Source organism: Pelophylax lessonae (genome assembly GCF_965119305.1).
Source record: "Pelophylax lessonae genome assembly, chromosome: 4".
Classification (NCBI taxonomy): domain Eukaryota; kingdom Metazoa; phylum Chordata; class Amphibia; order Anura; family Ranidae; genus Pelophylax; species Pelophylax lessonae.
Genome location: NC_138771.1, coordinates 380,244,050 through 380,271,743, shown reverse-complemented (window position 1 = coordinate 380,271,743; position 27,694 = coordinate 380,244,050).

Genomic DNA, 27,694 nt, shown 5'->3' with positions numbered 1-27,694 from the left:
AGCTACTGAGACATTTGCAGGCATGGCTGGGATGGCTTAAGACACACCAGTTAAACGATTGTTGATTGGCTGTTGAAAGCCCGCCATGAAAAGAGCGCCAAAGCATGCAAAACCCGGAAATAAAACGACCGAACACGGATTTTTACCCGAACATACAGTAAAGTGTCCGTGTCCGTGTTCGGGTACAAAAAATCCAATTATTTGGTACGAACACGAATAATACAGTCTGTGTTCGCTCAACACTACATATAGGTGTTAAAGTTAAAGGAGGGTCCCGACCCACATCCCTGTTCTACTGAAAAATTATCTTTTTTTTTTTCATTGTTCTGGACATGCTACAGAGCTGACACTTCACATGCACACCTTTAGACCCCCCAGATACTAAATCCAAAGTAAATAAAAAAATCTCTCTTTTTTTTTTTTCAATAATTGGCTTTTTTATCAAAAATTACAATTTTTAAGAACTTTTTTTGTGTGATTAATAGTTAATGGGGCATGACCCAGAACCCTAGGCACTTTTTAGTGGCATTTATTGGGTTTTAGGGCTTAAAAATTGTGTTTTTTGATTACCGAAGTTCGGGTCCCATTGATTTCAATGGGGTTCTGAAATCCGAACCGAACTTTTGGAAAATTCGGGTGTTCTGGTCGAACCGAACTTTTCAAAAGTTCGATCATCCTTACCACCAACATCCAAGGCCCGATTTTAGTTTCAGTTCCTGCTGATACTAACCCTCCAGGTCCCCATCACTCCAGCCACCCAACTTTGGCCAGGTCAGATGACAGCACAGCGCCCCCACTAGATCACTGATAGGAACACATACAACTTGATCATTTAAAATTAGTAGGGCCCGTTCTTGCGCCCAGCAAGAGTAACTGTGAGGATTTGTGGTGTTCAGGCTTCACCAACACGAAAGGCCCAATTTTTCTGCACCTGTATGACAAGTACATGGGATTTCAAATTTGTATGGATTATTTAGCAGCAGTACCTGTTCCTGCACGCAGCAAGAGTAACTGCGAGGGGTTACGGTGTTCAAGCACCACCAACAACCAAGGCCCAATTTTTCTGCACCTGTATTACAAGTTTATGCAATTTATATTTCGTATCTAATTTCTAATGGCAGGACTGTATGACAAGTTCATGCGATTTCAATTTCGTATCTAATTTCTAATGGCAGGACCCAGCAAGAGTAACTACAACATGCCATTTGAAATTTGTATGTATATTTGTATATGAGATTATTTTTTGCTTTAGAAATGTCAGTATTGCTGCAGCAGCCTACATACATCGTAGAGATGCACTACTTTACAGGCACATTCAGGGCCCCCCCCCCGGGCACGATATTTGAAGTGTAGGCTAGGGAACAGGTAGCAGGTGCAAAGCTCCCTGGGATAAGCAGACCTTCAGGCACAGATACCAAATCCAGTGAGGTAGTGACAAACAGTGCAGTGTTTATTGGTGCTATGTACAGTACAAGTCTTTATACAGGTGCTGTACAGTGCTTTAAGGTAAACAAGCAGGAATAATAATAATAAACAAAAGCCTAGCTATGTCCTGGCGCTTACTACACACAAAGCAGGCCCTCACTAACACAGGCTGAGCAAGCCTACAGCTTGTCAGCTTCCCAAAGACACAAACTGATAGTTTTACTGACCTTATGCTCTCATAGACAAACATGTCTGATTTCCTAGGCTGAGAGAGACTGGCTGTCTGTCTCAGGTGAGTTTAAATTGGCCTTGGGGAGAGGACCAAGATCCGAACTGGATCATGGATCAGAGATCCCTAAAGGTATATGAGAGGTGCCTGGGGGATGTATAAACCCCAAACAGGACTTTTCCCGGCTCTATCTGCGACGCTCTGCTACATGTCCCCCCCCCCCCCCCCTGTTTCAACCCCAGGGTTGGAACACCTGTGGCCCAACAGGAGTGTACACGGGACAGGGCATCTACATTCTCCATCTCAACACCTGGCCTGTGTTTTATAGTGAAGGAGTAATCTTGTAGAGCCAAAAACCACCGGTTCACCCATCTATTTGTCTCCTTCTTTTGGGCCATCCATTTCAGAGGGGCATGGTCAGTTATCAAATCAAACTGGCGCCCTAACAGATAGTACCTTAGCATGTCTAAGGCCCACTTAATGACTAAACATTCCTTTTCAATGACTGCATACTTTCTCTCGTGTTCATTAAGCTTTCTGCTCAGGTACACCACAGGGTGTTCTTCCCCATTGTGTACCTATGACAATACTGCTCCAATACCTACATCAGATGCATCCGTCTGAACCAAGAAATCCTTTGAGAAATGTACAACACTGGCTGTGCACAAAGAGCCTTCTTTAAGACTTGGAAAGACTCCTCTGCTATTGGGGACCATTTCACCATTACTGATTCTTTCCCTTTCGTAAGGTCAGTCAGTGGGGCAGCTAGAGTTGCAGAATTCAGGATTAACCCTCCTATAGTACCCTGCAATCCCAAGAAAGGCTCTGACCTTCTTGTTTGCAGGGCATGGCCATTCGTGGATTGCTTCTTCTTTGTTTAACTGCGGTTTAATGACTCCACGACCAATAGTGTAGCCCAAATACCTGGCTTCCTCTAAACCAATGGCACATTTTTTTGGGTTTGCTGTAAAACCTTCCTTGAAGAGGGAATCCAGAACAGCCTGTACACGGGGCAAGTGAAACTCCCAGTCAGTGCTATGTACCACTATATCGTCCAGATAGGCTGCTGCATACTGTCGGTGAGGTCTTAGGGTTCTGTCCATGGCCCTCTGAAATGTCGCAGTGGCATTTTGCAACCCAAAAGGCATTTTTTTGTACTGAAACGAACCCTCTGGGGTCACAACGCAGTCTTTTCTTTGGCGCTACCAGTCAGGGGTATTTGCCAATATCCTTTGGTCAAGTCTAAAGTAGTTAGATAGCGGGCTTTGCCAAGTCTGTCTATAAGTTCGTCCACCCTGGGCATTGGGTACGTGTCAAACTTTGTCACTGCATTGAGTTTTCTGAAGTTGTTACAGAACCTCCAGGTACCATCCGGTTTAGGGACTAAAACGATGGGGCTAGACCAGTCACTATTGGATTCCTCAATGACATCTAGCTCCAGAATCCTTTTTACTTCATCACTAATGTCCTTTCTCCTCGCATCAGGAATTCGGTACGGTTTGAGCTTGACATGGACCCCAGGTTCAGTAACAATATCATGCTGAACTGCTGAAGTCGTACCAGGTAATTTCTCTCTATTCCTTATCAGGAACTCTCTAGCTTCTTGTTTTTGGGAATAAGACAGGGTGTCTGGAATCGTGACCTCAGGGACCAGAGGGGACTCAGTACCCCTAGATGTTACAGGGACGGACCTCGCAGTCAAGGCCAGCCTATCCTTCCAGGGCTTTAACAGATTAATACGGTAAATCTGCTCTGGCTTCCTTTTCCCTGGTTGATGCACTTTATAATTGACCTCCCCAACTCTTTCCAATACTTCGAAGGGACCCTGCCACTTAGCTAGGAACTTGCTCTCGACAGTGGGAACTAACACCAGGACCCTGTCACCAGGTGAGAAGACACGGAGTCGGGCTCCCCTGTTGTATATTCTCTGTTGGGCTGCCTGGGCCTGCAGTAAGTGTTCCTTTACCATAGGCATGATCGCTGCAATCCTGTCCTGCATTTGAGCAATGTGCTCAATGACACTTTTGTGGGGTGTCTGCTCCCCCTCCCAGGATTCCTTGGCTATGTCTAAGAGTCCCTGAGGGTGTCTCCCATAAAGCAATTCAAATGGAGAGTATCCCGTAGAGGACTGGGGTACTTCCCTGATGGTGAACATCAAGTATCAAGAAGTCCCAATTTTTTCCATCCTTGTCCACAACTTTTTTTTAACATGCTCTTTAATGTTTTATTGAAGCGTTCTACCAAGCCATCAGTTTGAGGGTGGTATACGGAGGTTCGCAACTGGGTCACCTTAAATAACTTGCACAACTCTCTAGTTATTTGTGACATTAATGGAGTGCCCTGGTCCGTAAGGACCTCTTTAGGGATCCCAACGCGACTGAACACCATGAACAACTCTTTAGCAATGTTCTTAGCGGATGCAGTGCGTAAGGGAACTGCCTCGGGGTAACATGTAGCATAATCCATGATTACAAGAATGTGTTGATGACCCCGGGCAGACTTGGGGAGGGGACTTACGAGGTCCATAACGATCCTCTCAAAGGGAAATTCAATAATGGGTAAGGGCACTAAAAGACTTTGAAAGTGGGGTAGTGGGGCTGACATCTGACACACAGGACAGGATTGACTAGAATTGTAAATATCTTTCTGTATCCCAGGCCAGTAAAACCTGTGTAACACCCTTTCAGTGGTTTTTCAACCGCAAAATGACCTCCCAGTAAGTGTCCATGAGCCAATTCCAGCACCACTCGTCTGTAAGGCTTAGGGACCACCAACTGTTCAACAATTTCATCGTTCTTTTTATATACACGATACAATAAATCCTCATTGCTGCTGAAAAAAGGAAAACAGGGCATGTCACCTGGTTCGACAGGTACATCATTAACCATTACTACATTCTCCCAGGCCCTAACAAGGGTAGGGTATTTTCTTTGCTCGGTACCAAAGTTTTCCTTGTGCACATTAAGATCAGCAAACTCTAATGTACCCACAGGGTCAGCAGAAGGTTGTCCACCTTGACTGGCTGTGGGGACTTCCTCAGGCTCCTCCAGTTCTCCTGCCATAACAGAGAAAGGAAAATCTGGGGAACCGTGAGAGGAATCCAATAAACCCATATGGTCGGTGCTGGGCAGGAGTTCTGGCTCCGCCACTGAGTCAGTTACTGTGACCGAGTCGGGACGGTCCCACAGTTCCCAAAACTTAGGGAAGTCTCTACCAATGATGGCCTCTTGCACTAAGTGGGGCACAAGTCCGACTGGATGGGTCACCGTACCTAAATCAGTTTCAAAGCGAACAGTAGCTATAGGATACTCCCGAGTATCACCATGTACACAGATCACAGCAACTTTTTTTGCATTTAAATTCACATTTTCAACCATTTCTGCTTTAACCAAAGTCACCAGACTTCCCGAGTCCAGCAAGGCTGCAATAGACTTATCATTAACAGTCATTTGGCATATGTGTTTTCCTACACCTGGCGCAGCAGCGCATGAAACAGCCGCAAACATAGACTGCCTTCTAAGAGACATGTCACACTGCATGGGTTCATCTGTCAATGGACAGTTTGCTGCAACATGTCCCAGTTCCTGGCAACGGAAACACCTGATGTTACCCCAGTTAGGTTTGCTGACAGGCAATGGCTTCCCTTGTTAGGGACGCCAAACTTCAGCTCTGGCACCAAAAGTCCTTCCCCCTGTCTCCTTGCCATGCTGACCACCCACTTCCCCTGGAACAGTCTTACCGGTTTTTTGGGGAGACCGTGGCTTTGGGTGGAAAGTCTGTGCGGCTGTAGGGGTGGTGACCAGGCTCTCTGCAGCATAGTACCTCTCAATGAGCTCCACCAGGTTGTCCGCCGACTTGGGGTCTCCTTGACTCACCCACTTCTGCAGAGGATTTGGTAATGACCTCAGGAACCGGTCCATGACCACACGCTCCACAATTTGTGGCTCAGACAAGATTTTCATGCAAGGTGGATTAGATCAAACATCTGTGATCTTGGGGTCTCTCATCTCGGAAGGACCAGCTGTTGACCCGCTGGGCCCGAACAACCAAGTTGACACATCGACGCGCCAGGATTTCCTGCTTGACCTTTTCATACTCTCCTGAATCCATGGACTCCAAATCGTAATATGCCTTCTGTGATTCCCCAGTAAGTAAAGGAGCGATCATTCCTGCCCACTGGGTTTTGGGCCAGCCTTCCCTCTTAGCGGTTCTTTAAAACGTAATCAGAAAGGCCTCTGGGTCATCATCAGCAGTCATTTTGGACAGAAACCGACCCACATGGATGGCTGAGGAGCAGTGTCTAACCCCTTCAGTTTTAGCAGCAGACTCCTGTGCAAGTGTCTGCACCACCTCAGCCAGCGCCTTTCTGTCTGCTTCTGCAGCACTTGCCAGTTTTTCAAGCATCAACTGGGTTTGTTCTTGTACAGCACCAATCTGATTTTGAAGCAAAGAGTTCGCTTGCTGTTGTGCAGTGTTTGCTTGTTGCTGTGCAGCGTTTGCTTGCTGCGTTTGTTCTTGTACAACACCAATCTGATGTTTAAAAAAAGAGTTTGCTTGCTGCTGTGCAGCGTTTGATAACACCAACTGTTTGAGGAAAACAATTGTTTTTAAAAACTTTTTTTCATTGCTACATGTTCCCCAGGTCAGTACCCGAACCCCCATACACTTTTTTGGGGCAATAACTTGCATTTAAGCCTTCAAAATTAGGTCATTTGATTTTCGAGGTTCAACTCCCATAGACTGCAATAGGATTTGTTTATTCAAACAAACTTTTCCTCTGTTGTTCTGGTGCAAACCGAACCGGGGGGGGGGGGGGGGTTCAGCTCATCACTACTCTAAATGGGAAGCGAGCATTTCAACTCCTTCCTTTTAGTGAATTAGGGCCGGACTCTGAGATGTTTTTTAGGATACTCCATCTTCCCCTTGTCATTTGTGTTAATATGTACGATTAAATCTGGTTCTTCCCTAACCCCATTTGTCAACCTGATTTGCAATTTGTGAAACCCAAGCATCTGGTAAGCAGAGCAATTGTGACCTTTGTGACAAATTACCCTGTCCAACCTTCTAATAATCAAGTCCCTTATCATCAATATATGTTAAAAAAGAATAGCGCACACATGCAAAATAAATGACTATCAAATATGGAGACAATCCATAAATAAAAATGGGGATTTGGTCCCACCATATGGCCATATAGTGCTCAAGCCCACCACTACGTCAAAGTACCCCATTATCAGTGGGTCCTACACGATCCATAAAAAAGGGGTGAATCCAGCCTCTCTAACCCTTGGAGACAACACTCCTTGCTGGGAGAGATGTGCTAATGCACTACAAGGGACTCCTCCTATATCTACTTGATAGTGGACACTGATAGAATACAGGTGTGTGTGGGGAGTGGGGTGCTCAACCCCAGAAGTCTGGTCAGACCGAATACATAATAAACAAGCAAAAAATTGGGGGAGCAAACCCTGAACATGTATATCTAAAGCCGGTGCAGCTATGAACCAAGCGACATGTATGTTAAAAAAGAATAGTGCACACATGCAAACAAAATGACTATCAAATATGGAGACAATCTATAAATAAAAATGGGGATTTGGTCCCACCATATGGCCATATCGTGCTCAAGCCCACCACTACGTCAAAGTACCCCATTATCAGTGGGTCCTACACTATCCATAAAAAAGGGGTGAATCCAGCCTCTCTAACCCTTGGAGACAACACTCCTTGTTGGGAGAGATGTGCTAATGCACTACAAGGGACTCCTCCTATATCTACTTGATAGTGGACACTGATAGAATACAGGTGTGTGTGGGGTGCTCAACCTCAGAAGTCTGGTCAGACCGAATACATAATAAACAAGCAAAAAATTGGGGGAGCAAACCCTGAACATGTATATCTAAAGTCGGTGCAGCTATGAACCAAGCGACATGTATGTTAAAAAAGAATAGCGCACACATGCAAAAGAAATGACTATCAAATATGGAGACAATCCATAAATAAAAATGGGGATTTGGTCCCACCATATGGCCATATAGTGCTCAAGCCCACCACTACGTCAAAGTACCCCATTATCAGTGGGTCCTACACTATCCATAAAAAAGGGGTGAATCCAGCCTCTCTAACCCTTGGAGACAACACTCCTTACTGGGAGAGATGTGCTAATGCACTACAAGGGACTCCTCCTATATCTACTTGGGGGAACAAATGGTTTGTTGCTTGGTTCATAGCTGCACCGGCTTTAGATATACATGTTCAGGGTTTGCTCCAGCAATTTTTGGCTTGTTTATTATGTATTTGGTCTGACCAGACTTCTGAGGTTGAGCACCCCACCCCCCACACACACCTGTATTCTATCAGTGTCCACTATCAAGTAGATATAGGAGGAGTCCCTTGTAGTGCATTAGCACATCTCTCCCAGCAAGGAGTGTTGTCTCCAAGGGTTAGAGAGGCTGGATTCACCCCTTTTTTATGGATAGTGTAGGACCCACTGATAATGGGGTACTTTGACGTAGTGGTGGGCTTGAGCACGATATGGCCATATGGTGGGACCAAATCCCCATTTTTATTTATGGATTGTCTCCATATTTGATAGTCATTTCTTTTGCATGTGTGCGCTATTCTTTTTTAACATACATGTCGCTTGGTTCATAGCTGCACCGGATTTAGATATACATGTTCAGGGTTTGCTCCCCCAATTTTTTGCTTGTTTATTATGTATTCGGTCTGACCAGACTTCTGAGGTTGAGCACCCCACCCCCCCACACACACACCTGTATTCTATCAGTGTCCACTATCAAGTAGATATAGGAGGAGTCCCTTGTAGTGCATTAGCACATCTTTCCCAGCAAGGAGTGTTGTCTCCAAGGGTTAGAGAGGCTGGATTCACCCCTTTTTTATGGATAGTGTAGGACCCACTGATAATGGGGTACTTTGACGTAGTGGTGGGCTTGAGCACGATATGGCCATATGGTGGGACCAAATCCCCATTTTTATTTATGGATTGTCTCCATATTTGATAGTCATTTCTTTTGCATGTGTGCGCTATTCTTTTTTAACATACATGTCGCTTGGTTCATAGCTGCACCGGCTTTAGATATACATGTTCAGGGTTTGCTCCCCCAATTTCTTGCTTGTTTATTATGTATTCGGTCTGACCAGACTTCTGATGTTGAGCACCCCACCCCCCACACACACCTGTATTCTATCAGTGTCCACTATCAAGTAGATATAGGAGGAGTCCCTTGTAGTGCATTAGCACATCTCTCCCAGCAAGGAGTGTTGTCTCCAAGGGTTAGAGAGGCTGGATTCACCCCTTTTTTATGGATAGTGTAGGACCCACTGATAATGGGGTACTTTGACGTAGTGGTGGGCTTGAGCATGATATGGCCATATGGTGGGACCAAATCCCCATTTTTATTTATGGATTGTCTCCATATTTGATAGTCATTTCTTTTGCATGTGTGCGCTATTCTTTTTTAACATACATGTCGCTTGGTTCATAGCTGCACCGGCTTTAGATATACATGTTCAGGGTTTGCTCCCCCAATGTTTTGCTTGTTTATCATCAATATATGCCTCTCTTTTCCCAGGGCCATTTTACCGAATGGGCACGCTGGGAAGTTGCCCGGGGGCCCCACTTACCCAAAGAGTGCCCCACCTGCCCAGTGACCCAACCCCAGCCAAGCATTAGTCCTGATTCCCGTGTGCATCCCGCCGCCAAATTTAGTAGGTGGCAAGCGCCTGTCGGCAGTGCACCACTGTCAGGCCACTTGGGTCATGGAGAGGAGCCCACAACTGCAGGAATGTCTGTCCGCCTCAACGGGAACAGAAACACACAGGACAGTCGAGCCTGACTCCCGTCTGTGTGTGTGTTCACCGTACCAAGCTGCCACACTTGGAAGCTGTCATTAGCCTGGCACTGCTGTACCAATAAATATCGCCTTATCGATAATTTGCATTTTTATTCTCATGGGTGATTGTGTAGGCAGGACCCCAGTGCACTACATTGCCCGGGGCCCTTTAATGCTCTTACGATGCCACTGTCTTTGCCTAAACACTTGTCCAAGCATGAGTTTGGGCCAAATATTGGCTGTTCAGCCTGTTTGTCCAACACCAAATTTGCAGGGTGTTCAGCGGGTGGACGCCCTGTAATGAACTGCGAGCTGCACACTGCATTTTGTGGTGTCCTGATTGAGCAAAGCTTTGACCAGTCAGGGCACAGTATAAGCTGGTTCTTAAGGAGCAGGGCTGGGAAGCTGGCCGCAGTGTCCTTAACAACCGATGAGTCATCAGCTGACATTAGGTTTCCCTGCTGACAGCTAAATAAAAAAAAAAATTGCTGGTTAAAAAAAAAATCCCATACCAAGCCCTTATTCGGGCATGCAGCCTGGCAGGTCAGGAAAGGAGGGGGATAAGCTAGCGCCCCCCCCCCCTCTTGAACCATACCAGGCCACATGCCCTCAATATGGGTGGATGGAAGTTTTGGGGCAGGGGGTCTCTGCCCCTTCACCCCAAAGCACCTTGTTCTTATCCCCACATCTGTGGCAGGTGGCTGTGGGGGTCCGCGGGGCAGGGGGGCTTATTGGAATTTGGAAGCCCCCTTTAACAGGGGGGCCCCCATATCCCAGCCCCCCTAATGAGTATCGGGTACATGGTACCCTTACCCATTTCTAAAAAAGTGTCAAAAAATAATAAAAACACACAGTTTTTGACAATTCCTTTATTTAAAAATTAAAAAAATAGTGCCCCCCGATGTAAATCCATCAATTACGCCACACCAAAAAAAATAACCACCCCCGCCGACATGAAGGCTGGCTGCCTACTGCAAGCTCCGCTATTTAAAAGTTCTTAGATAGGTAAGGGGCGGGATCATTGGCTATGTTGCACCAGTCCATGATGCCAGAAGGGGGCAGTGCCACCAGGTGACGTAGCCAGGTGGCCCTTTCCCTTACCTAAATAAGAACTGTCAAAATGCAGAGCCTGCAGTAGACAGCCCGCCTTCATGTTGGTGGGAGCATTTTTTATTTTCCAGGTGTGATTGACGATGGATTTACATCGGGGGGGGGGAACTATTTTTTATTTTTTAAACCACTTAAGCTCTGGAAGGTTTACCCCCTTCATGACAAGGCTATTTTCTTTTGCGATATGGTACTAAATTACTTTAACTGACAATTGTGCAGTCATGCAATGCTGTACCCAAATAAAAGTTATGTCCTTTTTTTTCACAAATAGAGCTTTCTTTTCCTTTTCCTGGCGGCAGGCATGCACACCTCAGACCCAGCAAGTGCAGAATCACATACCTGTACGTGATACTTTGCAGAGCAGCCACCTCCCCCCAGTAAATGTACGTGGGGCAGACGACAAGAGGTTAATAAAGGAACAGTCAAAAACTGTTTTTATTACTTTTTTACACATTTTTGGTGAATGGGTAGGGGTACTATGTATCTGATACTCATTAACATAGGGGGGCTGGGATCTGGGGGCACCCTTGGTAAAGGGGGATTCCAAATTCTGATAAGTCCCCCAACCCACAGACCCCTTGTCCCCATAAAAAGCCAACCCCCCATGTTGAGAGTATGTGGCCTGATATGGATCAGGAGGAGGGGGAACGCTCGCTCGTCCCACGCCATTTTTTTCTGTACTTTTTCAACAGTGGGTGCTGGCAATTGCATTCATGAGTCATTTCAAATGTGACTTGACTTGTTTTTTTTTTTTTTTTTTCTTGAGAAATATCATTTTTGCTGCAGCATGTTCTATATGTGCCTCTTCACAGGCAGACTAAGCAGACCCCCAGGCACTTAATTAAAATACATTTTTCATTTTCATTGTTGCGCTTTAAGCATCATTAATATCACTGCTCCTGAAAAAAATATCTTTTTAAAAAATGTGCATTGATACATGTACCCCAGGGCAGTACCCAGACCCCCATACCCCTTTTATGGCCATTTACTTGCAAATGGGCATTTTTTATTTTTCCTGTTCAGCTCCCATAGGCTTCAATGAGGTTCACCGTTCAGGTTAGAACTTTTCCCCTGTTCGGGAGTTCTGCTGTGAACCGAACAGGGGAGTGTTCGGCTGATCTCTACTACACACCTGTCCCTATCCATACTGCAGCAGTCATTTCCTTTTATACTAGAGGAGGCAAGAGAAGTTAGCCCAGCAATGCTACTCCTAAACTGATATCCTTAATATTATGCAACTTGGGCATATTTATTGGGATATATCAACTCAAGACTTTTCTTTCTAACAATTTTTCCTCTACTTTTTTTTTTCTAATCCTCAGTAAACTACCCCAGACCCCATCTCTTACATTTGTTCACCCTTCCCTATACTGGCCCAAACCCCTTTCCAAATTGTTAATGCTCTTCCAAACACTTGCTCACATTGAGAAAATTGTTTAAAGAATGCATACATAGAGCAGAAAGCACACTTAATCACATTACTAATCTGGAAAAACATGGTTACCTCTAGTTTCAAGGGGATAGTTTAAAATTGAAATCTTGCACAATATACAATAATGCTATAGGTTTTACCCTGTTATGCTATTCTTTGGGGTGTGCTATGTCTTTGTTTTCATTATGCTCTTATTGTGGTCCTATACGTTACAAAGAGAACCTCATACATCCCTCTCACAACTACACTATATTACCAAAAGTATTGGGACGCCTGCCTTTACACAAACATGAACTTTAATGACATCCCAACCTTAGTCTGAGGGTTCAATATTAAGTTGGCCCACCCTTTGCAGCTATAACAGCTCTCTGGGAAGGCTGTCCACAAGGTTTCAGAGTGTGGCTATGTTTGACCATTCTTCCAGAAGTGCATTTGTGAGGTCAAGCACTGATATTGGACAGGAAGGCCTGGCTCACAGTCTCTGCTCTAATTCATCCCAAAGGAGTTCTATCAGGTTGAGGTCAGGACTCTGTGTAGGCCAGTCAAGTTCCCCCACCCCAAACTTGCTCATCCATGTCTTTATGGACCTTGCTTTGTGCACTGGTGGGCAGTCACGCTGGAACAGTAAGGGCCAACCCCAAACTGTTCCCACAAAGTTGGGAGCATGAAATTGTGTAAAAAATTCTTGGTATGCTGATGCCTTAAGAGTTCTGTTCACTGGAACTAAGGGGCCAAACCCAAACCATGAAAAACAAACCCACACCAAAAAAATTCTATCAGGTTGAGGTCAGGACTCTGTGTAGGCCAGTCAGGTTCCTCCATCCCAAACTCGCTCAACCATGCCTTTATGGACCTTGCTTTGTGCACTGGTCCAAATCATTTGGTGGAGGGGGGATAATGGTGTGAGATTGTTTTTCAGGGGTTGGGCTTGGCCCCCTAGTTCCAGTGAAGGGAACTCTTAAGGCGTCAGCATAACAAGACATTTTAGACAATTTCCTGCTCTTGTGGGAACAGTTTGGGGACGGCCCCTTCCTGTTCCAACATGACTGTGTACCAGTGCACAAACAAGGTCCTTAAAGACATAGATGAGCGAGTTTGGGGTGGAGGAACTTAAATGGCCTGCACAGAGTCCTGACCTCAGCCCAATAGAACACCTTTGGGATGAATTAGAGCGAAAACTGTGAGCCAAGCCTTCTTGTCCACTTCAGTGCCTGACCTCCCAAATGCGCATCTGGAAGAATGGTCAAACATTCCCATAGACACACTCCTAAACCTTGTGGACAGCCTTCCCCAGAAGAGTTGAAGCTGTTATAGCTGCAAAGGGTTGACCAACTCAATATTGAACCCCACGGACTAAGACTGGGATGCCATTAAAGTTTAAGTGCCTGTAAAGGCAGGTGTCCCTTTAATTTTGGTAATATAGTGTATCTCTGCCTACTCACATCAAAAATAGCCCTCAAACAATATTATTATAAATTTGTTTCAAAGCTTTACTTTGCTCTTCTACTGTTTGCATTAAACTATCCCCCCCTGAATTAAACTATACATTTAAAACAGTAATGCACTTTAAACAGGAAACCTCACACAGCTTAGAACCTCACTTGCACTGATATATAAAATACTACATTCAGGCTACAGTAAATCTTATCTGCAGGTGAAGGTATTTGAATATAAGTGCACACTTTTTTTCCATCCCACACAGCTTTAATCACTACACTAACACTCCCAAGCTGATGATGCAAATATATCAGCTATCTCTTATCTAACAAATTATAACAATAGCTAGATGTTATTTGTTAAGTTTGTGTGAATGATAAGACATTCACATAGCATTTTTTTTTCTTTTTTTTTGTAAATAGACCCCTAATGTACCATAGATTGAATAGGTGAGGTAAGAATGCACCTGATGGCTCAGCTTATTGCATGTAAGGGTGGGTGGATTTAGGGCTTGAGAAGAGGTAGGACTATAGATTTCCTAAATGTGTCCTTTATTTATCTAAGTTTTAATGATCTTTGAGTAACTGCCCTGGAACTACAAAAAAATCTGTAAAGTCAGAATTAATTACAACATACTGTAATTGCATTTTGATTTGCATAAGTTTGTTTTCTGTTTTAAAGAGTATTGAAGCCAGTTACTTAAAATAATAAGAAATACAGTAGGTGTGATTTTTAGATAATATAGCAGAATGATAAAGCTCAAAGTGAAATTTTGTTTTTTGATTTTTTGCATGTTGTTGTGTTTTGAATAAGCCTTTAGATACTCTGCGTTTGCTCAGAAAGCAATTCACAGAGTGGTGAAATTGTCATGTTTGCGATCATCACAATTATGAAAGAAATTTTATTGGATTATACTGTATGAGTCTTTATATAATAGAGCAGCGCTGGCGAATAAAATGGTAAAGAGAAAACAGCTACAGTGGTAATAGAACAAAACAAGTCCATGCAATGCCCGTGATGTAAGGTGACACACACTTTCTGGTTGGGGAGACAGGTGCTCTTTGTGCTTTCACGACCACCACCTAGTGAATTGGCCTCTCACCTTAAACCTGCTTGTGCTAAGCATATAACTCGAGCGATCATGGAACGATCATCCCCTTGGGAAGAAGGCTTAATGGATCGGCCTCACTCCTGCACTCCACAACATCAAAGCCAGACAATAATCCTGGATGGGCTCAAAACGGCAGCTCCACTCTTAACCATGTAATAGGGAACACAAAACCGGGCAAGCCCATAGCGTAATACTGATACAAAACTTTAATGGAAAAGACAGCATGAAAGACAGCCTCTTACTTTGTTCACAGATAAAATCAGCATAAAATCCAACGATACCAGCGGGTCCTGCAGGCACCTCGCCGGGTTCCAGACAACAGCGGGCGACGTCAACGGCTCCGCCTTCCCCCCGGAGGGGGGATTTATGCTGATTTATCTGTGAACAAAGTAAGAGGCTGTCTTTCATGCACTTTTCCATTAAAGTTTAGTGTCAGTATTACGCTATGGGCTTGCCCGGTTTTGTGTTCCCTATTACATGGTTAAGAGTGGAGCTGCCGTTTTGAGCCCATTCAGGATTATTGTCTGGCTTTGATGTTGTGGAGTGCAGGAGTGAGGCCGATCCATTAAGCCTTCTTCCTAAGGGGATGATCGTTCCATGATTGCTCGAGTTATATGCTTAGCACAAGCAGGTTTAAGGTGAGAGGCCAATTCACTAGGTGGTGGTCGTGAAAGCACAAAGAGCACCTGTCTCCTCAACCAGAAAGTGTGTGTCACCTTACATCACGGGCATTGCATGGACTTGTTTTGTTCTATTACCACTGTAGCTGTTTTCTCTTTACCATTTTATTCGCCAGCGCTGCTCTATTATATAAAGACTGTCAGACGGGTGTTGTATTTTGACCTGAGAGTTCAGCTGCTCGTCAATGTTATTTATTATCCACTTGCGCTGATATTATCTCTGCTTCTGTTTATACTGTATGAGTGTTTGACTTTCACACAGCAAATTTAAAGTGGAACCGAATACACTAAACTTACCTCCTCTCTATTGGTCCAGGATCCTTGATGGCATCTTCTCCCTGGTTATAAGTCTTCAGGCATCACTATTGGCTGTTGTATACAGGGACTGTGCAGGCAATGTGAATATGTGTAGCACCGTTTACATGCTGCAGAAGATTGGCTCAGACAATAGTTCCCAATGCTATCAATCACAGCCAATGAGGAGGGAGCAGGGGCAGGGGCAGGGGCAGGGATGAGCAGGCACTCAATGCGGGAAGGAGCCCAGAGCATCAGCAGGGCACCTGAGTGTCACGTGCCTGTCTGGGCTTGCACCTGGATCCTCCACTTTGGAGTAAACCTTACAAAAGGTACCTTACATAACAAATGGGCCATGATGACAGTGGACCCAGCTGAGGTGGTTAAGGCTATCAGGCATCAGGGACAGTTGATTGGTGCTCATGAGATGCACCATTCTTCTCTAGTTGCTAAGCTGGATGAACTAACTGCTATAATTAAATCCTTGTTGCTGGCATCCTCTGAACCAGTCTGGACTCCTGCTCCAGTTCAAGCCTGTATCTTCGGTGCCTCCCAAACTTACTTCACCTGAAAAATTGGAAGGTAATACTGAAGACTGCAGAGGCATTATGAATATTTGACACTTGCATTTCTGCAAAATAACCCTGAGACATTCAGCACCACTGCAGTCAAAATTACTTTTGTAATCTCTTTGTTAAAGGGGGAAGCCTTGGCATGAGTCTCTCCTTATCTAGAACACAATGATCCTTTGCTGCAGGATGCCGATAAGTTCCTGTCTTTGCTTCAGACTGTTTTTGATAAACCAGGCCAGGTCTCAGCCACTGAATGCTCACTTTTGGAAATACAGCAAGTTACCACTTCGCTACATCGTTTTGTACATTGGCTGCCAATGTATGAATTGACCTTCCGGGCTCATAATATTGTCAGCAGAACTGTGCTTTATGTCCCAAAAGGCTATTTCAAAGTCTGTTGGCTATTATATATATATATATATATATATATATATATATTGTGGGGATTTGCGCTTGTAGGTAGGATTTGCGGGTGCGGTATAGAGGCAAAACAGATGATTCTTCAAGTAAATCAGGAGTGTTTTATTTACACTTCAGGAACACAAAAGTAACAGTCTTTCTTGGTGTTAACTCACACCCAACAAAAAGGAAAACAAAATTCTTTTAAGGCAGGTTTAAACACAGCAACAAGTCCATTCACCTGTGTCTCTTTGGTGCTGTTCACACACAGCAACGGATCAGTTCACCTGCTTGTAACTTTTCCAGCCTCAGCACTCACTTCCACAGCCTTCTGGTGCATGGAGATAATTCTCAATCACCTGTTAGGCTGTCTGCCTTATAAACCCCAGGCAAGACCTGGCCTGGAGCGTGGGGAGCAGTCACCCACCCATACCTTAACTGCTCCCAATAAGAGCCGGCCTGGATTCGGCTTTGCAGCCACACTAAAATAGAAAAATGTCAAACAGCACTAGCTGCTGCTGACACAGAATTACCGGCTCTTATCTCACCGAGGCCAGGAACCTCGGTGACACGTATCTTCCATCGACCACGGATCCATATGCCCTGCCACATACCTCCCCCTTTGTTCAACCCTCAGGGGGTGAACACATGTCATACAGTGTGCGCGAGACAGGGCATCCGCATTTCCCTGTAGGCGGCCTGCCCTGTGTTCCACTGAGAACTTGAAGCTCTGAAGGGACAGGAACCATCTGGTGACCCAAGCATTTCTCTCCTTGGCCTGGCTCATCCATTGGAGAGGGGAATGGTCGGTCACCAGACGAAATTTCCTCCCCAACAGATAATAGCGAAGAGACTCGAGTGCCCATTTCATAGCCAGGCACTCTCTCTCCACTATACTGTATCGGGTCTCTGCCGGGGTGAGCTTCCGGCTGAGGTACACGACAGGATGCTCCTCCCCATTGACCTCCTGTGACAGCACAGCCCCTAGACCTACTTCCGAGGCATCGGTCTGTACTATAAATCCCTTCTTGAAGTCTGGTGTGACCAAGACTGGGGACCCACATAGTGCCGACTTCAAAGCGGAAAAGGCCTCTTCCGCCTTATCATTCCAGTGAACCATGACGGACTTTCGTCCCTTTAGTAGCCCTGTCAGTGGAGCAGCTAAGGTGGCAAAATGGGGAATGAACCTCATATAATATCCGAGCATTCCCAGGAATGATCTGACCTGTTTAGTGGTGACTGGTCGGGGCCAACTACGTATGGCTTCTATTTTGTTTACTTGGGGTTTGATGACTCCTCGCCCAACCACATACCCCAGGTATTTAGTCTCTTCTAATCCTATTGAACACTTTTTTGGATTAGCGGTCAGCCCGGCCTTCCTAAGGGCATCCACTAACGCCTGCACTTTGGGTAGATGACTTTCCCAATCCCGGCTGTGGATGACGACATTGTCCAGGTAAGCCGAGGCGTACTGACGATGAGGTCGCAACACTATGTCCATTAGTCTTTGGAAGGTGGCAGGGGCGCCATGCAGGCCAAAGGGTAACACCTTATAATGATATAGGCCCTGAGGAGTAACAAAAGCCGTTTTTTCCTTGGCAGACTCCGTTAAGGGTACTTGCCAGTTTCACCCTTTGGTGAGGTCTAGCACTGAAAAATATCGGGCTTGGCCTAATTTCTCAATCAGCTCGTCTACTCGGGGCATGGGATACGCATCAAACTTGGAGATTTCGTTTAGCTTACGAAAATCGTTGCAGAACCGCAATGTCCCGTCTGGCTTGGGTACTAAGACTATAGGACTGGCCCATTCACTTTTAGACTCTTCAATAACATCGAGTTTTAACATAAGTTGTACTTCTTCCTCAATAGCATGTCGCCGAGCCTCGGGTACCCGATATGGCTTTACCCGGACCTTGACCCGGGGCTCAGTGACGATATCATGTAGGATTAGAGACGTGCGTCCAGGGAGGTCTGAGAACACATCTGTGTTCCGACTAATGAACTCCCTGACTTCCTGGACCTGTTTGGAGGACAGGCTATCTGCAGCTTTTACAGAGGTTACTGCTTCACAGGCTTCAAGAGGAGGGGCTGGACCCTTTTCACCTAGAAACCCTGGCTGGGGGCTGTCGTTCTCGGACAAGTCCCTATCTTTCCACGGCTTTAGTAAATTTACGTGGTACACCTGCTCCGGCTTCTGCCGCCCTGGCTGGTGTACTTTGTAATTTACTTCCCCTATCTTTTCGAGCACCTCATAGGGACCTTGCCACCTAGCTAGGAACTTGCTATCTACTGTTGGTACTAGTACCACTACCCGATCACCCGGGTTAAAGTTCCGGACCCTAGCCTGTCGATTGTAGATCCTACTCTGGGCTCATTGGGCTGCCTCCATGTGTTCCCGGACCAAGGGCATCACCTTTTCCATCCGTTCCTGCATCTGGGTGACATAGTCAACAACACTTTTGTATGGGGTGGGTTGTTGTTCCCAGGCCTCTTTGGCTATATCCAACAACCCGCGAGGATGCCTACCATATAACAGTTCGAAGGGCGAGAACCCCGTGGAAGCCTGAGGTACTTCTCGAACTGCAAACATCAGATAGGGTAGAAGCAGGTCCCAGTCCTTACCATCCCTGGAAACTACTCTTTTTAACATGTTTTTTAATGTTTGGTTAAATCTCTCGACCAGGCCATCTGTCTGGGGATGGTAGACGGACGTACGTAATTGTTTTATGTGGAGCAGCTTACAGAGTTCTCTCATAACCTTGGACATAAACGGTGTCCCTTGGTCAGTCAGGAGCTCTTTAGGCAGTTCCACCCAGGAAAACATTTCCATTAACTCCTTAGCTATAAGTTTGGCGGACGTATGTCGCAGGGGTATCGCCTCCGGGTAGCGACTGGCGTAGTCAAGGATGACTAGAGTATGTTGGTGACCCCTGGCAGATTTTGGAACAGGTCCGATTAGATCCATAGCGATTCGTTCAAATGGGACCTCAATTATTGGGAGAGGTATCAGGGGACTACGGAAATGGGGCTGGGGGCTAGTTATCTGACAGACCGGACATGACTTACAATACTCTTCCACTTCTCTGAACACACCGGGCCAATAAAACCTCTGTAGTATTCGGTCCTGTGTTTTCTGCCACCCCAAGTGTCCCCCAAGAACATGTTGGTGGGCAAGCTCCATAACAAGCTTGCGGTACGCTGTGGGCACCACCAACTGTTCAACCAGTTCACCCCAGATTTGATTCACTCGATATAACATTTCCTGTTGAACAATAAAACGTGGAAACATCAATTCAGCCCCAGGGTTTTTTGGTTTACCATTAATGATTACAACATTTTCCCAGGCCCTGCTTAGGGACGTATCCCGGTGTTGTGCGGTCCCGAAATTTTCCCCGGAGACATTGAGGTCTGCCAACTCAGGGCTGGATGGCAAGTCCTCCACGTCTCCCACCATTACATTTAGTGGGGTGGTGTCCCCCTCTATCACAGAAGCTGTGTTCACCCCTACCGAGGGCCCTTCGGACTCAGGCTCCCAGGGCTCTGGCCTCACACTGGAACCAGGCCATTCTGCTAGGGTTGTCCCTGTCTCAAGCTTGTCAGACCCTTTAACCGTAGGCCACAGCGCCGGAAAACCTGGAAAGTCCCTTCCGATTATTAGTTCATGTGGCAACTTGGTAGCGACAGCCACCTCATGGGTCCATTTGCCGGCCGCTGTAGACAAAGTTACCAGCGCTGTGGGATAGTCCTTTAAGTCTCCATGAATACATACGACTCCGACTCTGCGGCCGGTATATTCAGCAGGCCATATTAACGCCGTTCTCACCAGGGACACCAGACTTCCTGAGTCCAGCAGAGCCACCGCCAAAGTGTCTCCCACTTCCACCTGACACAGATGGTTACTGTCTATCACCTCACCAGTGCCTGTGGCGCATAGCTTTCGTGCATACAACGAGTGGCAGTGTCCATAGTTAGTCTCCATAGGCTCGTCCTGTTGTGGACACTCAGCCCTCACGTGACCTGGCTCCTGACATCGCCAGCAGACTATTGGGGCCGGGCGTACAGGGAGTACGTCTTGAGTGTGTCTCATTGCCACCAAGCGTTGGGTCTGTGGCGGAGATTTCCGGGGTTTGACTGGCCCCCTCCCCCCTGTACATCCCTGCAAGTTCTTGGTGGCCTCATAGCACTCCACCAGGTCAACCATATCCAGAGCATTGTCAGGAGAAGCCTGGCCGATCCAGTGCTGGAGGGGATAAGGCAAGGCCCTCCAAAACATGTCAGCTAACAAGTGGTCCAGCATATAAGTGGGATTTAACAGATCAGGCTGCAGCCATTTTTGCAATCTGTGCAGTAAATCGTAATATTGTGGCCGGGCCGGTTCGGCCGCTTTGTAGCCCCACTGATGCACTCGCTGAGCGCGGACTAAGACATTTATGCCCAGTCTCGCCAGGATCTCACCCTTTACGGTCGGGTAGTCGGCAGCTTGGTCATCTGTCAAATCGAAAAACACCTGCTGGGGTCCGGATGCCAGAAACGGAGCGACCACCTCAGCCCACTGGTCACGGGGTAGTTTCTCCCGGACCGCCACTTTTTCAAATATGGCGAGGTACGTCTCGACGTCATCCGCGGGAGCCATCTTCGGTATTGCTGCGCGGACCGCTTTCCGGACATCATGCACTCCCCGAGACACCCCAGACTTTTCCAAAGCCAACACATGTTGCAGCAGCCATTGATTAGTCTCCTGCTGTGCACACATAGCCTCCTCATGTCTTTTTTGCTGTTGCAGGTTGGCCTGGGCAAGCTGCCTTATCATCTCCTCCATCTTTTCCTGTGGCTGCAGTTTAGCAGGCTTAATATAGGACATGTAAAGTCACGTTCAGCAGAACAAAAATATTTTGGCGTCTTACGCCAGCCTCACTGCGTTTGCCCACATCCGAGCACCAAATGTGGGGATTTGCGCTTGTAGGTAGGATTTGCGGGTGCAGTATAGAGGCAAAACAGATGATTCTTCAAGTAAATCAGGAGTGTTTTATTTACACTTCAGGAACACAAAAGTAACAGTCTTTCTTGGTGTTAACTTACACCCAACAAAAAGGAAAACGACAGTCTTTTAAGGCAGGTTTGAACACAGCAACAAGTCCATTCACCTGTGTCTCTTTGGTGCTGTTCACACACAGCAACGGATCAGTTCACCTGCTTGTAACTTTTCCAGCCTCAGCACTCACTTCCACAGCCTTCTTGTGCATGGAGATAATTCTCAATCACCTGTTAGACTGTCTGCCTTATAAACCCCAGGCAAGACCTGGCCTGGAGCGTGGGGAGCAGCCACCCACCCATACCTTAACTGCTCCCAATAAGAGCCGGCCCGGATTCGGCTTTGCAGCCACACTAAAATAGAAAAATGTCAAACAGCACTAGCTGCTGCTGACACAGAATTACCGGCTCTTATCTCACCGAGGCCAGGAACCTCGGTGACACGTATCTTCCGTCGACCACGGATCCATATGCCCTGCCACAATATACATATATATATATATATATGTATATATATATATATATATATATATATATATATATATATATACTGTATATTATAGTCTGTGACTATACCTCCCACCTTGCCTCAGGAACACCATGACTTTGCAGACGTCTTTTGCAAGAAAAAAAGCAGGTTCACTCCCACATCATTCTTTTGACTGTGCAATTAACCTGATCTCGGGGTGCCTCTTCAAAACTGGAAATACATGTCCATTGTCACAGCCAGAAAAAAAATTTGTGGAAGAAAATATTCAGGGCAACTTGGAGAATGGCTTTATCCATCCCTCTTCTTCTCCAGTCATGGCAGGATTCTTCTTCATTGAAAAAAATGGTGGTCTCTGTCTATGTGTAGTAGTGATGAGCTGAACACCCCCCTATTCGGTTCGCACCAGAACATTTCGAACAGGGGAAATGTTCTAGCGAACATACAAACTCCATCAAAGTCTATGGGACACGAACATGAAAAATCAAAAGTCCTAATTTTAAAGGCTTAAATGCAAGTTATTGGCCCAAAAACGTGTATGGGGACCTGGGTACTGCCCTGGAGGACATAGTTACATAGTTACATAGTAGGTGAGGTTGAATAAAGACAATAGTCCATCCAGTTCAACCTGTGTAGGTGTGTGTGGCTTTAATTATCTAACATAGCCCTTAATGTCCTGATCCTTGAGATGTAAGTCTAAGAGTCTTTTGAAAGTCTCCATACTAGCCGCAGAAACCACCTCTTTTGGTAGACAATTCCACAATCTTGTAGCCTTAACAGTAAAGAACCCTCCTCGTTGCCTGAGGTTAAAACGCTTCTCCTCTAATCGCATTGTATGTCCTCGAGTCCTCATGCAATTCCTTTGAATGAACAGCTTTTTTTCTAAGCTGAGATCCCCATTAAGATATTTATAAATTGCTATCATGTCCCCTCTCAGACGTCTCTCCTCCAGGGAAAATAAATCGAGCGATTGCAGCCGCTCTTCATAGTTAAGGTCCTCCAACCCCCTAATCAGTTTAGTTGCCCTTCTCTGGACTCTCTCCAGCTCCAACACATCCCTCCTGAGGACTGGCGACCAGAACTGGACAGAATACTCCAGATGCGGTCGGACCAGAGTTTTATAAAGTGGAAGGATAATAGTCTTATCTCTGGAATACATCCCTTTCTTTCTGCATGCTAATATTCTGTTGGCTTTGGAAGCTGCCGCTTGACATTGCATGCTGTTGCCTAATCTATCATCAACCAAGACTCCCAGATCTTTCTCCATTTTAGTCCCCAAGTGCAAAACCTTACACTTCTCCACGTTAAACCTCATTTGCCATGTCATGACATGAATCAATGGAAATTTTGTTTTTTAAACAATTGTTTTTACAGGAGCAGTGATTTTAATAATGCTTAAAGTGAAACAATAAAAATGAAAAATTCCTTTAAATATAGTGCCCGGGGGGGGGGGCCCTAAATGTGCCTGTAAAGTGGCACATTTGTGCGATGAAAGTAGCCTGCAATACTGACATTTCAAAAGGAGAAAATGTCATTTAAACTTGCTCGCGGCTATGATGTTTTGTCGGCTCCCAGCAATACCTCTAAAAAATTGAAAGAAAAAAAAAACGGCGTGGAGTTCCCTCTTAAATCCACACCAGACCCTTATCTGAGCACACAGCCTGGCTGTACAGGATGGGGTGGGGACATGCGAGTGTTCCCCCCCTGAAAGCACTTTGCCCCCATGTTGATGGGGACAGGGATCTCTTCCCAACAACCAAGGGCTGTGGTTGTGGGGGTCTGCAGGGAGGAGGCCTAATAAAGACAAAAGCCAGTTTCTGACAAGTCCTTTATTAAAAAATAAAAATAAAACAATAGTGTGCCCCCAATGTATATCCATCGTCAATCACGTTGCCCGCTGCACACCCGAAAAATAGGGGGGGAAAAGACGCTCCAGACGCTTCACACGCCTCTTGGCAAATAAGCTGCTAGAGCTGTGACAGCTCTTTTATAAGAAAGGGACGGGGACACCGGGCAGTGGCACTGCCCTTCGGACCAGATGTCAATAATTTATTCACTACACCAGCGCAGTGCATTATGGTACTGGTGCAGTGAATAAATTAACTGACATCACGTCAGAAGGGGCGGGTGTCCCCGTCCCTTTCTTACAAAAGAGCTGTCACAGCTGTAGCCGCTTATTATGCTGGATGCATGTGAAACTGCGGTAGGGGTTTTTTTTTTTCCTGGGTGCGGCCTATTTGGGTGCACGAACAGCTGATGTTGGTTGATGTTGGCTAATGTGTAGATTATCATAGTCTAAACCTGACTACCATAAAGGACTGTAACCCTTTGCCCCTCATTCTAGAATTATTCAACCTTCTTAAAGCGGTTGTATCCTGCTTTTTGACACTTTTACCTACAGGTAAGCCTATAATAAAGCTTACCTGTAGGTACAAATAATATCTCCTAAACCGGCACGGTTTAGGAGATATTTACAGTGCATGCAGCCGCTCGCGCGAGCGGCGCATGCGCTCTGAAGGTCCGGGGGGACCTTCAATTAAGTTGCCGGGAGCTTGCCGGAAAAATCACTCCCGCGCGCATGCGCGGGAGTGACGTCATCGCGGCTCCGGCCAATCAGCGCGCTGGAGCCGTCTCTTCCGGCCAATCAGCGCCCCGGAGCCGCCGAACCCGGAAGAGACGACGAGGGATCATGGCAACGCCCGCATCGATGTCCGGGGGTCCGTGTCGGGGCTTCGTTTTAAGGTAAGTTAAACATAATGGGCTAGTATGCGATGCATACTAGCTCATTATGCCTTTGTCTTGCAGGTTTTTTTTTTTTATTTTTTTTTTATAGCGTTTACAACCGCTTTAAGAACCAGAAGGTTTTACCCCCTAACGACCAGGCCATTTTTTGCGATATGGCACTGCATTACTTTAACTGACAATTGCACGGTCGTGTGACACTGTACCAAAAAAAAAAATAATTTTTTTTCACTCAAATAGAGATTTCTTTTCATGGGATTTGATCACCTCTGCTGTTTTTATTTTTTGCGCTATAAACAAAAAAAGAGCGACAATTCTGAAAAAAAAGCAACATTTTTTACTTTCTGCTATAAAACATTCCTAATAAAAAAAATAAAAAATCTAATTTTTTCATCAGTTTAAGCCAATATGTATTCTGCTACATATTTTAGGTAAAAAAAATCCCAATAAGTGTATATTGATTAGTTTGCGCAAAAGTTTTCGCATTTACAAACTAGGGGAATATTTATGTCATTTTTATTTAATTATTTATTTTTTTACTAGTAATGGTGGCGATCAGCGATTTTTAGCGAGACTGTGACATTGCGGGGGACAGATGGGACACCCAACTGACACTTTTGAGGGGACCAGTGACATTACTACAGTAATCAGTGCTATAAATACGCACTGTTACTGTACTAAGGACACTGGCAGGGAAGGGGTTAACACCAGGGGCAATCAAAGGGTTAAATTTGTACCTAGGAGATGCTTTCTAACTGTGTGGGGGTTGTACTCACTGGATGAACACAGAGACCTGTGTTCCTAAATAGGAGGAACACAGGATCCCTGTGTTCATCACTGACAGAACAGCGTTGTGCAGTGTTTACTTTGGCAGACCACCGTTCTGTCTCCACGGGGAGAAATTGGCAGAATCGCAGAATCGCTTATTGGCTCCCTCTCTGCGCATACGTCGTTTCGCGTAACAGAGCTGAGCTGCCACTGTATAACTATGGCGGCTGGTCAGCAAGTGGTTAAAGGAGCCATCATTTTCACTTAATTGAATCTGTGGGGGGGGGGGGGGCCTCTAACCTGATTCATATCAGACACTTTGAGTATCTAATTATGCAGTTTGGACTCCGCAATGATCCAGTTGTCTTCCAACGTTTCATAGATGAGGTGCTCCAATGACTTTAGGAACAATTTTGCAATAATTTTCCATGATAACATCTTAATATTTTCTAAGACTCACCTGGAACACATTTCTCATGTGAAACAAGTACTACAACGGCTACGTGAGAATCAAGTATATGCAAAAATTGAAAAGTGTAGTTTTTATCAAGACTGCCTTCCATTTCTGGGTTATATCAGAAGCCCTAAAAGTTTCCAAATGGACCCACAGAAGTTTTGCTGCTGTCCTGCAAAGGCCACATCTTAATACCTTGCGAAGGCTACAAAGTATTTTAGGATTTGCCAGTTACTACAGATGTTTCATCAAAGGCTTTGTCACTATTGCCTACCCTCTTACTTCTATGACCAAAAAGGAGGTAAATTGCAAAGTATGGCCACCTGAAGCCATTTTATCTTTCCCGCAGCTAAAGGAAAAGTTCAGGAAGGCTCCAATACTTCAGCATCCAAACCTATATTTCCAGTATATTGTTGAAGTGGATGCATCAGAAGTAGGTGCTGGTGCAGTGCTGTCTCAAAGGCAACCTAAAACAGGTGAAATTCACCCAGAACCATTTTTCTTAACTATGATGTTGGGAGCCGAAAACTTCTAGCAAATAAATGTTTACTGTCTGGATGGAGGCATCTCCTGGAGGGGACTCCAAAGCCATTTAATATGCTGACTGATCCCAAAAACCTGGTGTATCTCCATACAGCTAAATGTTTGAACTCACGTCAAGCCCTTTGGGCTCTTTTCTTTTCCCATTTGAGTTTTATCTTCTCGTATGTTTCAGGACACAAGAACAAAAAATCGGATGCACTTTCCAGACAGTTTGAAACTTCTGAAGTATTTTAGGCCACGGAACAGTACATAATTCCACTACACAGGATAGTTGCACAAATCTCCACAGCCCTTTTGCAAGAATTACAGGAGGCCCAGAACCACATTCCCCGAGATTTGAAAGCACCAACAGGTTGTCTATTTAAAGCCCCTAGTCTCAGGAAGGCTGTTCTTCTTTGGGCTAATGATAGAGTATTAAGAAAAAAAGAAAAAAAGAGGGGTATTTCTGCGCTAAAAAGGGATAATCAATATATGATAAAAGGGGGGTTTGAAAGCAAAAAGCAGCTACCACAAAACCAACGGACAGGGATCAAAATACAACAATAGTAAAAAAGTGTAGCGCTAATCATAAACATAGGTGAATAATAATACAATACAACAAATCATCATAGGGAAAAAAAAATTCCATAAGGAAAATACAGTGAATAAAGTCCCAAAAGGCAATGGAAATAATTGTGAAAGTCCAAAAAAAGTGCAAAAAATATCCAAGCTGAAATAACATGAAGCAATCCTTCTTGTGACACCCAAGGAAGTGTGTAGAATGGGGACGCCACTGTGCACAGGTATAGGGAGCAGCTTACCAGAGCACCATGGCTACTCAAGTGAATGAGAAAGCCTCACCAAGCAATGGGATGTTCCATATAAACCTCAATAACTTCCAAGAGGAAAAAGAGACAGCGCCATGGGAAGATCAATTCCTCATAACAATTCCATGATGGTCAAGTGGGTATATGAAGGAAATAAACAGAAGACCATAGCGTAATCCCGTAAACATATACAAATAATTTATTTAAAAAACTACTCACAAAAGGACGGTACAAGCAGGCACATAAAAATGGTGGCTGAAGGTCCGATCGCGGCGTCCCAGTCAGCATATAGGCAGTAGGTGCCTCCGGGGCATTTCGTCA